The sequence below is a fragment of the Podarcis filfolensis genome (genome assembly GCF_964270895.1).
Source record: "Podarcis filfolensis genome assembly, chromosome: 3".
In the NCBI taxonomy this organism is placed as follows: Eukaryota; Metazoa; Chordata; class Lepidosauria; order Squamata; family Lacertidae; genus Podarcis; species Podarcis filfolensis.
This window is the reverse complement of record NC_139606.1, coordinates 19,052,263-19,068,539: the sequence shown is the minus strand read 5'-3', so window position 1 is coordinate 19,068,539 and position 16,277 is coordinate 19,052,263. Positions and strand designations below refer to the sequence as shown.

Genomic DNA, 16,277 nt, shown 5'->3' with positions numbered 1-16,277 from the left:
AGGTAAACAGGGAAAGCTCTTACAATAGTAGTTACAATGTATATATTTGGGTAGGTACTGAATAATAATAAAGCTGTTGTTCTAGATTCTTCCGTTTCATGGTCATTGATGTATGCCACCAGTAACCTCGTTTATTTTTCTCATTTTTCATCGTTTTACCACCTTCTTTTTTGAAAACTGCTTTGAGGGGTTTTCTTTGACAAATAACTTTTATTAAATTAAACAAACAAATAAATAAACCTTAGGATTTGAGACAGTAGGTGGGTGGGGGATGGGGGTGGCGAACCGGTGGCCCCAAAGAAGATGGATTGCAAACTCCCATCATTCCTGGCCATTTGCCGTGCTGGCTAATGCTGAAAGGAGTTGGCATCCCCAAAAATATGGAAGGCCAAGGATTGCACATCCCTGAGATACATGGTGAGGACAGGTGAAGAATATAGCCACAGTTGTACAAAAGAACACTACACCCATAACAACACGCTTGTTTACTAGCCTCTCCGACAAGAGTTCACTATGGAAAATCTACTCTCCCCAATGAACTGTTATGAGCAGTGACCTACTATGAACTTGTGTGATGTGACCATAAAATATGTTACAGCTCAGCAGAGTTTCATGCAGTTCCAAAGAGCAGGGCAACACAGTCAACCACTTAAAAGAAATTGGTGCTGCCTGTCCCATTTATATACAAAATATGGGCATACGTGACTATGTAACTGCATCTTGTCCTATTTCAGATTGTTAAGCACTCGGCATTCTCTCCAGGAAATTAATAAGTTTATGAAGCAGCTGTTCCATCTACTAGGTTTAAAAAACAATACTGCTGTTGTAAACTACAGATTACAGTTTTTGAGGGGCGTAATCCCCTTAAAATTGGTCTTTCCCAGTTTTAATGGGAGAGCCTGTCATTCCAAGTTGGTGCATCTGAGCATCAAGGCTTAACAATATGTGCAATTTTGGACCGTAGGAGGACATGTGAAATTGATAATTGTTTATGCTGTTAGTCGTTCATTTATTGAAGCGTGCTGCGCTGGGAATTCGGAGTGGATGGCATTCTCTGTAGTGTGCATTCTCAGCACTCAACGATGACGGAATGAAAAAAAGCATACAAAGAAAGATCACAGTCTTTTAAATGTTCACAATTCTCACTGGGGATGGGGGGAAAATAACAGTCGATTACTTATGTCTTTGAAAAGCACACAACAGAGAAAAAGAATGAATTACTGAATATAAAGGCAATAGGGTCAGTTGATTCCTGCTGTTTCTGACTCGCTTGGATCTGTTCTTTATGCTGTATGAGTGCATACATAAATGGCAGTATAAAAGAGTTTACCTTACAGTGGGCGTGCAAAAAATAATGGGGAACTACAAACATTACTTATGGTGGATAAAGGAGGAAGATGCTCTTGTAGAAAAGCCCATGACCCATGTACAATATTCTCACACGTTCATCCTGTTCTCTTTAGGACTGGGCGATATATCAATATATCGTTCAAAACCGGTTTGAAGTTCATATCGTGATATCAGTTTCATAATTTTTGACCTGGCAATATATCGTGAATCATGGTGTGTGTGTGTGCTATGCAAAAATGACAATGTGGGAAAAACTGTGAAGCCAGCCAATGCCTCTACATAGCTCCATCCTTATTTCAGATATTGTGATATATCGGTATATCGTGATGTTTAGCTGGTGATATATCACGATGATGAAAACTAGGGTTGCTGTATTTCAAAAAATGGAAATCCAGACACAAAACTAAACTTTTGTCTAAAATTGTGGAGCTTTCCTTGCAAAAAAAAAAAATGAAATAGGGAACTACGGAATGAGCTATTTTTAAGGAAATTCACCAAAATCTAGACGTATGGGATGCCATACGTCCAGATTTTCCCAGACATTTCAGCGATTTCTGCCCGGACACTGTTTCCAGCTGCCATATTCAGGCTATGTCTGGGAAATTCCGGCAGCCCTATGAAAACCAGATATCGGCCAGCCCTAATTTTCTTATCTCCTCATACTTACACATCCACCATTCTCCCATACATTGGCACACATACATTTCATGGACTTGCCCACACAAGGAACCTCAATCGCATGCTTGTATCCAAGCGCACTCACATAACCACCCTAAACAAGTTTTACCTCAGAGCCTCTCGCCCCTATTATTCTCAGGCGCCGACTCTGTGGGAATGAAAAACTCATATTAACATGGCACGAATAATTACTTACCACAGCCCAAGAACGAAAGTTAAAGGGCCTGTCCAGAACAACACGAAAGCGAGGAGGGAAGGAGCCTATAGATTGTTTTCCCCAACTAGTTTCTGTTTCTTTTAAATCTACAGGAACTCCTGGATCCTGCCGAGGCACATAAAACCAAGTGAAAAATAGGCAGAGATTTCGTCGGTAATGACTGAGGCACAGGGCATTTCCTGAGGATTAATGGCTGCCTGGGAATGGGTGAGGCCAGCACTGCAACTGTCAGCCATTAGCTCCAGCTGCCCATTAATTCCCAAGACATGTTCTGCACTGGCATAACCATTACTATTATAGGCTTAAGGCGAATAAGTGCATTATAATTATTTTTTTGTTGACCATGGGAGTTTTTAATGATGATTTGGGGACATTTCCGAATAATTAATGTATTCTGCATTGGTTACTGTTATTTAAATCCCCTTTCAGCAGCATGCTAACTATTTACATTTTATGCTGAAACTATTCATGGCTCCCATAGGCTGCATATATAAATGTAATGTTAAAACAGGAGTGGCAGCGGTTTTCTCTCCCCTAGGGTGCACCCAGCCTCCTCCTGCATTTGTCAAGTCAAAAACAGGCTTACATCCTAGTGTCCTGAGCGTTGATTCAGGGCAGGTCCAAATTCTACATTTAAAGCACATGCAACACACATTAAAATTACACCAGTTCCCCCAAAGAATGCTGGGACCTGTAGTTGGATAATAAGAATGCTGAGAACTGATTTACATCCAATGCCCTTTTCAAATGTGTTGGGGCTGAACATGGATTAAAAGCCATATAAGGATACTTGGTAGTGTCAGTTGAGAGTAGTGTCAGTTGAGTGCTGGTGGTTGCTAGGTTGTGGAGGTCCTTGTGACACGCCCTTCATTGTGACACCTCCCTCTGCTGGCTCCTTGGTTGCAGAGTTCAGTGGCCAGGTTGCTCACCGGAGCAAAACGGTTTGAGCATATTACATTGATCCTGGTCCAACTGGACTGGCTACCAATTAGTTTTGTGGCCCAATTCAAAGTGCTGGTTTTGACCTACAGAGCTTTAAACAGCTCAGGACCGTAATACCTCAAGGACTGCCTCTTTCCATATGAACCTACCCAAACCCTGAGATAATCTTCTGAGGCCCTTCTTCATGTGCCTCCTTCTCGAGAGGTCTGGAGGGTGGCAACACGAGAACGGGCCTTCTCTGCAGTGGCTCCCCATCTGTGGAATGCTCTCCCCAGGAAAGTTTGCTTGGTGCCTTCATTATACACCTTTAGGCACCAGGCAAAAAGGATCCTTTTTAACCAGGCCTTTGGTCGATCTGATTGACATCCAGTGCCCTCTTAAAATGTGTTGGGGTGAACATGGATTGAAAGCCATATAAGGAAACTTGGTTGTGTCAGTTGAGAGTAGTGTCAGTTGAGTGCTGGTGGTTGCTAGGTTGCGGAGGTCCTTGTGACATGCCCTTCATTGTGACACCTCCCTCTGCTGGCTCATTGGTCTCTAGGGCTCTAGAGGCATAGCCATCTCCTTTGGTTTGATCATTCAGTGACTGAGAAAGTGGATGGAGATGTAAGTAGACTTTCTCATCAGCATCTTCATTCTGTGCTGATAATGCACCCCGACAGTCTTAGGGAACATTTAAAATAGGGAGGTCCTAAGGAAAAGCCTCTCTAGCTTCCACTTCTGCCTCTGGTTCTGGACTACTCCCTGCCAAAGCCTCTTCCTGCTCACTAAACCCTGTTACCTCTTCATCTTCTGAAACCCTTCCTTCCATTCTGCCCACTCTTCTCCCTCTGACCACTCATTATCACCCCACCACCAATCCCCTGGCTCCGAGCCTTCCTCCCTTGGGGGCTCCCCAGCTGGTGCCTCTCACCACAGCTATGCTTCCAGCCAGTCCATGACAGGTTCCTAGATGTTGTTGGACTACAATGCCCACCATTCCTACTCAGTATGGTCAGTGGTCAGGGCTTAGTCCAGAACCAGAGGCAGAAGTGGAGGCTAGAGAGGAGGGGGCCAAGAGACAGAGATGAGGCGGGCTGCTGAAGAAGCCAGGGGGTCTCCCCCTCCTGTGGTGACCAGCTCCTCTCCTCCCTGGTCTCCTAGAACCAGAAGAGGTATGAAGAGGGCAGAACAGAGACAGATGCTTTGATGGAGTCTCAGATTGCTCAGGAAGAAACTAGAGGAGGAGAGCAATGGGAAAGTGAGAACCTTCAGTCCTTGCAACTGCTTCATTGGGGCAAGACCTACTGGGAAGGGTTGCTGTGATCCCTAGGCCTGCACTGTTTTGGTTTCTTTGAATAAAGAGTTAACTTCACTGACACCTTCAGAGTTATTGCAGACCCGCGCCCGACTCTTGCCACTGTTGTGACTCACAGTTGGGAAAGGCTGGTCTAGAGCTGTCATCTAAAACAGGGCCTTTTCTGAAATGACGGCTCCATAGAATCCCTTCCTTGTTGGCGTTTCATAACCAGATGAAGGCCACTTTTTCCCCCAAGGCTATTTGCTAACATTGGAGGAAATCTATTCTTGTGAGAGCTGGACCATAAAGAAGGCTGATCTCCAAAGAATTGATGCTTTTGAATTATGGTGCTGGAGTAGACTCTTGAGAGTCCCATGGACTGCAAGAAGATCAAACCTATCCATTCTTAAGGAAATCAGCCCTGAGTGCTCACTGGAAGGTCAGGTCCTGAAGCTGAGACTCCAATACTTTGGCCACCTCATGAGAAGAGAAGACTCTCTGGAAAAGACCTGATGTTGGAAAAGATGGAGGGCACATGGAGAAGGGGACAACAGAGGATGAGATGGTTGGACAGTGTTCTTGAAGCTACCAACTTGAGTTTGACCAAACTGTGGGAGGCAGTGGAAGACAGGAGTGCCTGGTGTGCTCTGGTCCATGGGGTCACAAAGAGTTGGACACGACTAAATGACTAAACAACAACATTCTTGCTTTTCTCCTTGCTAGCTTTTCCACTGTCTAACTAATCAGTTATAATTTGCCAGCTGTTGCTTCAGCTGTTTGAACATGGTGTTTTATTTGTCTGTGGTTTTTTGTAATTGTTTAAATTTGTGTTCTGGCGTTTCAAGTGGTTTACAACCACAAACCATCTTGTGAGACCTTATGAATTAGGTGTAGCAGCCATCTTATGCCCTGCGGATGTTGTTGAACTCTGACTCCCATCTGCTACATTGGCCAGTAGTCATGGATGGTGGGAGTTGTAGTGCGGTAACGTCTTGGGTGGGGGACACTTTGGCTACCCCTGTTTTAGATCAAAAGATGAGATGTACAAGTAAAAACAGGAGGAGGGCTATTGGAGTCTGCTTTTTATAGTGTCTATCTATTTCACTCAGTATTGTCTAGGTATTGAATGACAGGCGGTGGCTGTCTAGAGTTTCAGACAACAGGTGATGCTAGCTTGGGACTTTGTTCCTGTGTTCCACCACCAAGCGGTGGTCCTTCTCATAATGTAAAAGGCACCAGTTAATCAATGCAGCACTTCCTTCAGATCCTGGGAAATTGTATTAAGAGGATGTGATGGATGTGGTTCCTGAGAGGTCCCGCTGCTCAAATAATGTTGCGTTTGTGCAGGGCTTCAAAGTCTGCAACTTTACAACACAGCCTCCAGGCAAAAAATACTCATCTGTGACCAAATACCAGCTTGATTGTTTAGAGATGAATATTGTCAATGGGTATGCCAATTGTTGTACAGTTCCTTTCAAGCATGGACTTTGTCCAGTCACTATATACTTGGTAAAAGCAACAACATTGTTATCACTACCAGAGAGTTTTTCAAACTTTTTCACCCATGGCAAACACTCTCCCGTTTCCCAGATTGATTCAGTTTCTTGGCAGTCGAGTGAACTATTGACAGAGTTTAGCATGTTCTGTTTCGTATCAGCTTTACTTGTCCTATGCCATAAGACTACTGCTCACATTTCACTGATAGCAGGATGGGACTCTTATTTCCACATTACGCTGTCCTGATATAGTTAAGAACTTAAGTTTCATGTAAACAAATAAGAATAAGGAGCAGAAGTATGCACAGATAATATTTAAGAAAAACCAATACTTTCAGACAACATGCGCACACATCTAACGAAGCCCGACACTTCAGATCATAAAGAACTCTCCCTTCTTTCTTTTACTAACTCAGTTTAGGCAACGGATGTCTCGTCTTCTTATCAGCATTTACAATCAACTGATTTGTAAGAGGAAACGTACGAGTCCAGTGATGAATGTAAATCTAGACAGCAATAGTAGCTCTGCGTTCTTACTCTAGACATTTTCTACTTTGACAACCTACGAGGGAGCATATAAAAGCGGCGAAGGAAATGCAAGACATCTGTAACAAACCCAGTGAACATGCTATTGATTTGTTTCCCTTGCTGGTGTGGTCCCAGCGTTGGACAGCTTTCTCCAGAGAAATGAGTTACATAAACAAGTCCGGTGGAGAACATGAAATTCCACTTCCATTCATCTTCTTGATTTTGCAAGCACCACATTCTGCAAACCCCATGCCAGCAAAGGCTCTTGGATCAGGCCTTGAATTCTTTCTGGATCCTTAAGGGAGGAGATATCGGAGCTGGCCAAGAATCTAAGTGGAAACTGATGACAGAAACTGACATTAATCAGCTCCACAGTATGTTCTGCCCAGCAGGTTTCTTCCAATAAATCAAAGCCCTTGAAATCTAAATGGCATTTAACTATTAGAGAGCAACTGTTCCTTGCGGTCTGGAGCTGATAGAAATGATTGATTTAATATTTAATTTTAAAATGCAGCCGCTCTGTTTATACAGCATCCTCATAACCTATTATGTACTTAAGGATGCACACACAAACAGATTCCCTGCTTGCAAAACTAACAGTCTAACTTGAAACGCAGGATGAGTTTATCCACATGCGTGTGGTTTGTTTTGTTTTCAAATCCTTCTATGGTTTGCCACCTTTGTTGGAGAGCACACGTCTCCTTTTTAAATAGGCTTCCTTTTCTGGAAGTGAATAAACCTGAGTCCCTCCTTCCCTTGTTAGTATTGTAGTCTGCTAATGGGTTGTTGGGGTGTGCTGCAACGCAACATACTCACCAGTTGCAAAATGTATGGGTCTTTGACCACAAAACCTCACCCTGAAATCCAATAAACTTGCATGGAAGGAAATGGATGCAGGATTGCAGACCTAGAGTGATTTTACACATACCAAGTGGGGCTGATTTATTTTGGTGTGGTGCTCCCAACCAGGCAGATGATGTGCATGACATTCATTTGTACACCACTTTCAGGTGCTCAACGCACACCCCACACATGCCATTATTATAATCCTTAAAACTATGCTATAAATTAAGTCAGTATTATTATTATTATTATTATTATTATTATTATTATTATTATTGCTGGTGCTGCAATCCTCCCTCCAGTTTCCACAACATTTAGGGGTGTGGTTTTATGCAGTATCGTCGTCCGGGGTAGGAATTCTGTGAACTACCTTTTTTGACGGAGGACGTTCCATAACCTTATAAGATGACTAGGGCCAATGTAGAGTTTCCTCCATGCATTAAGGTTTCTTCATGCAGTAAGGTTCCCTCTCTGCGAGAAGCCAAGTTACAGGGAACCAGGCAGAGGTCCTTCTCAGTAGTAGTGCCCGCCCTGTGGAATGCCCTCCCACTAGATGTCAAAGGGAACAACAACTACCAGACTTTTAGAAGACACCTGAAGGCGGCCCTGTTTAGGGAGGCTTTTAATGTTTGATGTAGTACAGTATTTTAATTTTTTTTTTTTTTTTGGAAGCCTTCCAGAGTGGCTGGGGAAGGACTTCCAGCCAGATGGGCGGGGTATAAATGATATATTATTATTATTATTATTATTATTATTATTATTATTATTATCACCACACTGCACATGGTGTGAGGCACTTCCTCCTACTTCCTGCCAGCCATGCTTCTTCAGACACATTACGCATGATGCAACGTGATGTCACTTTGCTCCCAAAGTGCTCCAGGGAATGTGGCCAACTACAGCGAGCTTGCCCTGCCTCCTGCTGCATTTCCTGAAATGCCTTGGGAGTGGCAGGGTATAATTTCCAAGGCACTCCCAGTGTCAGGAGTACATTCAGGAGCCAGGCCCTGTGACTGGTAGGGACTCGCAGGACTGGGGCCTTCCTGAGTTTGGCCTGGAAGGGCAAGGGGTGGCTGCACAGGTGAGGCTTGACAGAAGACTCATAGCTCCTGGTGGCAAGGGCCGGGAAAGATATATAAGACCAGCATTTCCCTCTGGCTCTTTGCCACAGCAACACACTACCCACCTAGCTGTGCTTCGACTTCCTGACTCCTGGTATCCTGACTCTTGAACCCTTGGCTTCCTGACTCCTGGTATCCTGGCTCTTGGACTCTTGGCATCCTGACTCTTGGACCCTTGGCTTCCTGACGCCTGGTTTCCTGATTCGTGGACTCTTGGCTTCCTGACCCCTGGACTGCTGATTCCTGCTTCCCAACCTCTACCCCGGTCCTGACGTACCAAGCCGGGACTCCGACTGCCCATAACACGGACCGTGACACCCGTTGGTTCAGCTCATGGAAGCCTGCAGAAAGAGATGGCTTCTCACCATTATCTGCTGCACTTTCTGGAAAGTCTTGGGAGTAATGCAGTGCAACTTCATGGCATGATGCAATACAACACTGCGCCATTTTTGAGAAAGTGCAGCCAGCAAGAAGCTACAAAGGGGGTTCATTGTAATGTTAACACCACTTTTCAAAAACCAAAAAACAGCCCTTAGCTACTTCACTAAGATCATGGAGATAAGCAGCAGCCCCCCTTGGGGGAAGAAATCAGGGATATTTCTTCCCTGCCCTATGTTTGTTTGTAGAGACATTATTTTGTCCTCACACCCCAAACAAATTATCAAAGAAGATGTGGATGAAACTTTAAGCTAAACTCTTCTTATTCCACCCCCACATATTGCCAATGGCAATGATGGGGAGGGGGAGGCTGCAAAAATGGCACAGGTAAGATTCAAACCAGTGACTTCTAGTCTCTTAGTCACATTATTACACACCTGCATGTATCTTTCCAGCCCAAAGCAGCCCATGCCATAAGTGGGAGATACGAAGAAATCTTCTCTAAAGTTCTCAGCCAAATTTATTTGGAAATGAATTTTGTAGAATCTCTGATGGACCCCAGGAAGGCATAAACAGATCCAATAGAATCTGGACATACTAGCATAAATTTTCATAAGTTGGATCAGCTGACCAGTTTTTCTTCCATACCATCATTTTTCGCAATCAGCCTCAAATGAGATCAGTATGATCCTATAAGTTATGAATATGGATCGTACTCAAGGTCCAACATGTAATCAGCCCCATTGGCCACAGACTTTATTTTTGCCTCATTGCCTTGCTGTGTGAACTTGCAACTTGCCTGAGAAAATATGAGAATTAAAATACAAACAGAAGGCCAAAGTAATAAAAAGAAAATGGCGTTTAAATGCATAAAGTTTTCTGCTGGGAAATGTCATTAATATTTGCAGATGCTAGCTGGGAAAGTAAACAGCCTCCAGATTTTTGGGTGAATGTTTTTGGGTACAAGATCAAAAGCAACCTGCAGACTTGCATTATTATTATTATTTTAAAAAACCATCTTTATGAGGACGTTTTTAAACATCTGATGCATATGAGCTGATTATGACACCAAATCATTTGCTCTTGTTCAGATTTGGTGGGTTTCCATACTAATGAAAACAAACCTCAAATGTGCCAGAAGGGCAAAAAACACAAGATGGTGGGTACCCTAAAATATAAACCCGCACATGCAAATGCCTTTCATCACTTCAGCAGTCCTCTGTCTATGTATAAAAAGTGGCATCTAATATAGGTAAAGAAGGTAGATAAAGGACCTCTGGATGGTTAAGTCCAGGCCAAGGAGGCTATGGGATTGCAGCGCTCATCTCGCTTTCTGGCCGAGGGAGCAGGCATTTGTCCACAGACAGCTTTCTGGGTCATGTGGCCAGCATGATTAAACCGCTTCTGGTGCAACAGAATATCGCAGCAGAAACTAGAGTGCACGGAAATGCCGTTTACCTTCCTGCCACAGCAGTACCTATTTATCAACTTGCACTGATGTGCTTTTGAACTGCTAGGTTGGCAGGAGCAGGGACCGAGCAACGGGAGCTCACTCCATTGTGGGGATTTGAACCGCCGACCTTCTGATCCGCAAACCCAAGAGGCTCAGTGGTTTAGACCACAGCGCCACCCATGTCCTGCATACAATATACTGTTACAGGCCACCCCAATCTTTGCTGAGCCACGCACAGGATTTCAAGGGGCTTGGACTTCAACCAGGGCCTGTTCTTCTTTGGAGAATTAAAGATGCAGCAGAGGCTGTCATAGCTTTAAAAAAATATGATTTGTTCACATACTGAGTTTGGATGGAGCAGGGTCCAGATCTTACAGCATGGTCTTCTCAAGAGGGGCTTGTCTCCCCACAGCAGTGCAGCACTGGAGTCAAAGGCATCTCTCCCAGTCTCCCTTCAGCCAGCCTGCCAAAGATGGATCTCTGTCTTTGTTCTTTTTCCCAGCACACCTTGCTAAGGACACTCTTTTCCTGCCACTTCACATACACACCCCATCACCTTGGCAACCTCTGTCTGCCCAGGTCCAATGTTCCATCAACACTTCTTCTTTTTTGCCATGTTGTCATAGTGGGAACAGTGGCAGTGAAACACATCCCATTTTAAACGTAGCCAATATTTCTCGACATTGGTCGTAAGAGTAAGCATCCGTTTTCAAAATTCCAGGCTGCTGATGGATGCCTTTTTCATTCTATTTTGCAACATTATGTCGTTGGAATACAGAAGCTCCAGACCTGTGCTGAGAGTAATGTACATACATTGCTCTCTGTAGCCCTCACAAAGAACTGCAGGCCCATATTTTTTTATACCTCTCCAGGCCGCAACAAAATGTGGATATTCCCAACTGGTGAAGAAGTAGCAGAATGAATCAGCGGAGTCCCCCCCCCCCCACCTCAAAGCCCTCCTTCTGCATAAAGGGTTGCCTCCACGGAGCACAGAAACAGAGGAACCATCAGGTTTTCAGAGCCGAAACACTGTACATCTGGAAGAGATATTGGAATCTCTTCTCAACCTGCAACGGCAGAGCCAGCTTTTTGATATAATATTTCCTGTAGTGATGCAACAATATAGCAACCTTCTGCAGGCTTATGAACACCTAACAGATGTGTCCAGCATTACAGAACTGTATCTTTCTATCGGCTTCACGCATGATTTACTGGCACGCACGCTAGGCGCTTTTCGGGCATGAACATTTGTTTCCAGAAGAAAGTATTTTATTTCGCTGGGATTGGGTGAAGGGAAGGGATATCTAAGAAAAGTCTGGACGACGGCTCGGCTTCTCGTTAACTACAGCCTGAGCCTTTTCCAGATCTCCTAATAAGATGGGATGGAGGAATGCCCCATGCACATAGGGCTTCTAAATGTATAGGCTCTATGCCAACAACAGGCACTGCATTTTGGGAGATATAAGATGACAGCCACCTGGCACTGGTCCCTCGGCCAGTCAGTTCACACCAGAATTAGAAACTTCCCTGTTTTGTCCCCCCCCCATCCTCTTCCCTCCCTTCCCCACTCCACCCCCACCACAGCTTTGTATTACATATTATGTGATGAAGAGTTCTGGAAAACTCGAAAGCTTGAAACAATGTTATGACATCCGGGTTGGTCCAGCTCTGAGGGCCTTCTGGTGGTTCCCTCACTGCGAGAAGTGAGGTTACAGGGAACCAGGCAGTGGGCCTTCTCGGTGGTGGCACCCACCCTGTGGAATGCCCTCCCATCAGATGTCAAGGAAATAAACAACTATCTGACTTTTAGAAGACATCTGAAGGCAGCCCTGTTCAGAGAAGTTTTTAATGTTTGATGTTTTTTTCTGTTTTAATATTCTGTTGGGAGCCGCCCAGAGTGGCTGGGGAAACCCAACCAGATGGGCAGGGTATTTTTATTATTATTATTATTATTATTATTATTATTATTATTATTATTATTATATCATTAGACAGGTATTTCCCAACTGCAGATGTAGGAACTTCACTTAAGTTTCCTTAAAGTGACAATCAAAGCCTTAGAATTAGTATCCCATGTATAGTTCTAGAGATACCATGACAGAAACTTTGCCACTTTGGGAAACACTTTGGGGGAAGAGCATTGCAGATTCTTCATGAAAGATGGACCCACAACTAATTTGCATGTTTAATAGCATGCAGGTTATAATGCACATCTCAGTCTCAAGACAGCCGCCAACGTCAAATTATTGTTGTTGTTTAGTCATTTAGTCGTGTCCGACTCTTCGTGACCTCATGGACCAGAGCACGCCAGGCACTCCTGTCTTCCACTGCCTCCCGCAGTTTGGTCAAACTCATGCTGGTAGCTTCAAGAACACTGTCCAACCATCTCATCCTCTGTCGTCCCCTTCTCCTTGTGCCCTCCATCTTTCCCAACATCAGGGTCTTTTCCAGGGAGTCTTCTCTTCTCATGAGGTGGCCAAAGTATTGGAGTCTCAGCTTCAGGATCTGTCCTTCCAGTGAGCACTCACGGCTGATTTCCTTAAGAATGGATAGGCTTGATCTTCTTGCAGTCCATGGGACTCTCAAGCGTCTCCTCCAGCACCATAATTCAAAAGCATCAATTCTTCGGCAATCAGCCTTCTTTATGGTCCAGCTCTCACTTCCATACAACACTACTGGGAAAACCATAGCTTTAATTATATGGACCTTTGTCATCAGCGTCTTTTCCCGGGAGTCTTCTCTTCTCATGAGGTGGCCAAAATATTGGAGCCTCAGCTTCAGGATCTGTCCTTCCAGTGATCAACGTCAAATTATAGTTGCTATTAATTTGAAGAATTCTTATTCCAAAACTGTTGCTTTCAAATTGCAATATATTGTCACAACGAATTTCACTTTTTGCATCGCATGCTAATTTGGGAACTTTAAATCCCGAAAACAGCAGCCCAGTGTTCAGTATGGGATCCAGCAATGGCAACTCTCATGCCACTCTGACAGCACATGAACAAGCCCATCTTATGGCTTGGTTGTTTTTCGCTAGATGGTTCACAGCTGAATGTGCCAACTGCCTTTACTAAAAAGCACATTTGAGATGATGTGTGATGGGGGTGTGAGAAGCATTGTATGTGGTGTTTGATCTGTGGACAACTCTTTCACACAGGCAAGTCATCACTGTCAGTCATTGTTAAAAATCTATGTGTGAGCTCACCTTAAGTCAGGGTGCCAACAGCTTTGGCATTCAATGCCTTTCTGTAGTCCTCTTGAAGTAGAAATCTTAATAAATGCAATATACAAGAATGATTTGTGAAATAGCATCCAGAGCATGGAGCTTAGTTTTCATGTGTATGGATTTGTGCGCTTGATTGCATGTATGTGTGCCATCTGCCCAGATTTATTGTGGGGGGTGGGAAGGGAGAAAATGTGACATGTGCTTCCACAAGTTTATATACCTCAGGGACCACCTCTTTTCATATGAACCTATGCAGGCCCAGATATCATCTTCTGCAACCCTTCTTCATCTGCCTTCCCCACGAGGAGGTCTGGAGGGCGCCAACATGAAGACGGGGCCTTTTCTGCAGTGGCTCCCCATTTGTGGAAAGCTCTCCCCAGGGAGGTTCATCTGACACCTTTAGTAGGCCCACCAACCTGCTGCCCGGGGTTCCTTTGGGAGGAATGAAGGAATCTAAATTCCATAAACAAACAAACCTGTTATTGCCATGAACATGGTGCCCTTACACAGATCCAACAATATTTGGAGGGCCAGTTTCCCCATGGAGGTATCTGTTGTCCCTGCTCCTGGCAGGAAGCTCTCACAAAGTGCATGGCTAGCCCACATACGCAGAAAAGGATGGCTTGTGCTTCCTGCATGTCTTTTTTTTTCTTCATGGCTCTGGTGTAATAAAATGGATTATAAAATGGCCCATCTGCATCTCTACATCTTATAAAGTCAAAGTAAAACCCTGGGTGTATCAAACCATCTGCTCCGAAATCAAAGAAAATATTTGCACAAGCTCACGCTAAGCCAACCTGCTGTAATATAGAAAAGCTGTAATAAAAACCACACAGCCGTGATTCATTGGCTATTTTGGATTTGGATTTGCTGAATTTGTAAGTTCCACCTTTTCTCAAAGATTGTTTTCCACACTTATCCCGACTAAACCTCAAGTTCCTGAGAAGCAAGATTTACCAAAATCAAAAGGGATTTGCTTTGAAGAAACTGGGTATCTGGGTCCAGAATCTAATCCTTTTCAGCCCTAGTTTAGCTGTACACATACAATGATGGATCATTTGGGGTATGACAGACACATTTTTAAATTTAAAAAACCTGTAACACAATTTCGACCAAAGTTAGGAATATCAATTCAGAGAACTATCATACACTCATTTGTGGACTAGCTGAAATTCCTGGTGTTGCCCGATAATTTGAAGGAATCAGAAAATACCTCATTTGCAGCTGCGCCTCAGACCAACTCCTGCATCAGCTGTCACTATTGTCACATGGCAATGACAGTGAGTGAGGAACTGGTAGTACTGGGGGTCGTTGTTGTTTGTGTCTTCTCTTCTCCCCTTCCTGGTCTGATGCTTAGGTCTCCTCTTGCTACCTCTGAGGTCTCGAGTCACCCCATTTTCAATTCTGTTAGAGTCTGCTTCTGTAGCTCGTTCCTCCTGCTCTTTGAAAAGGCTGCCTGCTTCTCCTTCTTCCCACCCAATGCCCTGCCCACTGACACCTGCAGATTTTTCCAGGAGGCCTAATCCAGAACTGTCTCAACCCACCACAGTCAGAGCCTGGATCTGCCCAAATCAGCTTGATTTGGTTTGAGCTTTGACTGAATCTGGTGCATGTCTTAGACCATAGGTAGGCAAACTAAGGCCCAGGGGCCGGATCCAGCCCAATCGCCTTCTAAATCCGGCCTGCAGATGGTCCAGGAATCAGCATGTTTTTACATGAGTAGAATGTGTGCTTTTATTTAAAATGCATCTCTGGGTTATTTGTGGGGCCTGCCTGGTGTTTTTACGTGAGTAGAATGTGTGCTTTTATTTAAAATGCATCTCTGGGTTATTTGTGGGACATAGGAATTCATCCCCCCCCAAAAAAAATATAGTCTGGCCCCTCCACAAGGTCTGAGGGACAATGGACCGGTCCCCTGCTGACCCCTGATAGACCCTCCAAGTGTCCCTATTTTCCAGGGACAGTCCTGGACTTACAGAAGCCATCTGTAGTTCTTGCTCATCCAGATGGAAGATAGGGAGAGATGTGAGCGTGAAGAATCTAGCCACTTGCAGAAAGACAAAATTCACATCTATTGCTCTAGCCAGTTTTGCCTGCCCACACTTGGCATGATGCCTTTGCAAGGTTGACCAGAAGGGAACGTGGACGGCAGGCTAAAAAAGTTTCCTCACCCTGGTGTCGACAGTCGTAAGCTAGATGGACCAATAGTCTGGTTTGGTATATGAGAACTTTTTATGTTATTTAGACTCGATGGACAATTGCCTGAACAAATACATGTGTCTGTCCACCAAACACAGTTGGATTCATTTATCGATAGATGGTTTGTGCTTATTTCGTACATCAACAACAATTCTTCAGGAAAGCGTATCTCAAATCAACACAGATGTTTTCGGAAGAGTTTAATTCCTATATGATTTTTGATGGATTGTTAATTCTGCAAAGATCTGTGTTAATTCTGTGAAGACACTCTTACTTTCTTTGTGTATGTGTGTGTGTGTGTGCACATAAAATAGTTAATACATAAAAGTGTAACTACAAGCTTTTTTGCATTTTATAGGCAACAGCATTTTTCATCAGAATTATTAAGAGGGCTGAGTCACATCTGATAACGTAGTCTGTTGCCTACAAAACATTCACAACACAATTGATCTGTTTCTATGTTCCTGCTCCCATGAAAATCCATGGCCAAACTGTCTCTGATTTTTTCGATTAGCTTTTATTAGAGGTTTTCTTGTGTTACAAAACAAACAAATAAATGGGGGAAAG

General features: G+C 44.0%; 1 long non-coding RNA gene across 1 annotated transcript; it reads left to right on the top strand.

The window, feature by feature from the left end:
- Positions 1–3,737: 3,737 nt before the first annotated feature.
- Positions 3,738–6,918, top strand: LOC310759823. Its single transcript, XR_014546534.1, has 2 exons — positions 3,738–3,793; positions 6,379–6,918. It is a non-coding gene; the product is annotated as an uncharacterized lncRNA (long non-coding RNA).
- The last annotated feature ends 9,359 nt before the right edge of the window (positions 6,919–16,277 follow it).